The following is a 2,252-nucleotide window of genomic DNA, read 5'->3' as shown; positions in this document are numbered from 1 at the left end:
GGGGGCGGCGAAGCCCTGCACAGAGAGAATCACACACACGCACACGCACACGCACACACACACCAAAATTAGAGTCAGAAGGAAAGTTTATTAGAATGGGGGTAACACTCCACAGACTGCGATCTCCTCTCAGAGAGTGAGAGGGACCAAGAGAGATTTGGAAAGCAATGAGTATGGGGCTGAGTGTTCAGGAAATTCAGTTTATGAATCATTCTTTCGTTCCTGTGAGTTATTGTTTAAAAGACTTGTCAACCCATTTTCTTTGATATGGACAAACAATGAGGAAGAGGAAGTGTATGTAGCATGAGAAGGTAAGACTATGTAGAGTGAAAGGCCTGCTGACAGTTCTTAGCCTTTAATTAATAGATTCTCCATGATTTTAGCCATAGGGAATGACTCTTGGCTCTTGTTTCTCCTTCACAGGTGTGAGGAATGTGTGTTAGTAACCTAGCAGAAATCTTCCTTTGTTCTGAAGGTGTCTTCTGGCCTGGCTGCTGATCAGCACACTGCAGCCTCTGAATGTGACTTGATTATCATTTTTAATTCTCTTGCCTCCTTTCTATGTTAAAACGGTGATACTAGGGGCACATGTTCTTGTACCAGCAATTTCATTGGTTGGAGAAGCAGAAAGCAAACCAATTGTCTGACACATAAGTTTCAAACTTTTTTTTATATAAAATCGTGCCTCTGTTCCATGCATATGGCTATGGACTCCACACTCTCCGATGCCTTAGGGATCCTGTTTTCATACAATCGCACTCTCCCTCTCCAGCATTTAGTTATACTTTATTCCTCTCCAGTCTTCCGTGGTTTTTTTCCCCCAAATGAGGGAAAAAAAAAAAAATTATTAGTATGACCTGTACGACAGCTTAGATATAAATCTTATCTCTCCTCTTGGAAACAATTCTAAATCACAAATGGGGATCAAAACAGCAGACTCCAGTTTCAATGAAATGAAAGAAAAGAAAACTCCATGAACTCCAAAAAACAAGAGTGCTTCCTATTAGAGCTGAGATTAGATAGAAGCAGGTCAGAGGATTAGGCCTGCTTAGCAGAGGTAAAAAGGAGTGCTTAGGAGCTGGTGAAGCCTATTAGAGAAGACTCTACAAATAGGAAAAAGATCATTCTGCAGGACAGCCAAAGACCCCCAAGTGGGTACTCAAGCCCTACACCCAGAGTCAAGAGAGGATTCTTGACTCTGCGCAGGAAAAAATTTAAGCGTGAACCAGAGTTAGAGATCAAAGGAAACTTTATTAGAGAAGTCATACCACTCCACAGAAAGAAATGTGGTCTCCTCTCAAAGTCAGAGAATGAGACCCTGAATGTTTGGGGAATACCTGTGTATACCTGTTTTCCTTTCAGGGTATGGGTATGCAGCATTAAAAGCATGGGGAAATAGTTGTTAGTTCTCAGCAGGCTCAGTAGGAATCTTCCTGTAGGTTCCCTGTGGTCTGATTATGTTGATCTCGTGTCTAGATGCAAGTACCAGGCTCCGAATAGAACTTGGTTTTAATATTTGTATGGTTCTCATGCCTCTTTCCTATATTAATTTCAGAAAGACTAGGAGCTTATCTTGAAGAATAAACTTCAAAGAGGAAACTGCCATGAAGAAAGTAGAGGTCAAGCAGGGTGATATAAGGTAAAACCATGAGCTGAGATCAGGACAGTCATATTTAAGGGAAAATTGATCTGGAAAACTAAAATATGTCTCAGTTTTGACCAAATTTATTGGTCTGTAAAATAAAAGAAGACTCTTGAGCATCCAGAGAAAATCTCAAATTGCTTAAAGGAAAGAAACTTGGACAAGTTGTTTCTAATCAATAATATTTAACACCAGAAATCAGTGAAACGAAAGGATGAGAAAGAGTGAAAACAAGATTGTTGTTCACAATTCGGTTGCAATTCAGGCATTGGTATAATTTAAGGTCATCTTAAAATAAGGATGTGAACTAGAATGACGAGACCCAGGGGCAGTAATATAAAGGATAGGCTGGTTTATGCTAATAGATCAAACAGACAACCATTAAAGTATAAAAATGGGTGAAAACAAAACAAACAAAAAACCCCTCACAAAAGTATTGGGTAAGCCTGGCATGAATAGAAGAGAATGGAAGAAGTAAATACAATAAGTATATAGGACTTGATAGAGCAGCCTTTGCACGAAAATTCTTTAGCACAACTGTCCATGCAACTATTACAGAGATGAAGGAAGAAAAGACCTGTGGGGAAGAGAGTAAAATGTGAAATAAAAT

Source organism: Pteropus alecto, unplaced genomic scaffold (genome assembly GCF_000325575.1).
Source record: "Pteropus alecto unplaced genomic scaffold, ASM32557v1 scaffold122, whole genome shotgun sequence".
NCBI classification, from domain to species: Eukaryota; Metazoa; Chordata; class Mammalia; order Chiroptera; family Pteropodidae; genus Pteropus; species Pteropus alecto.
This window is presented reverse-complemented; position numbering follows the sequence as displayed.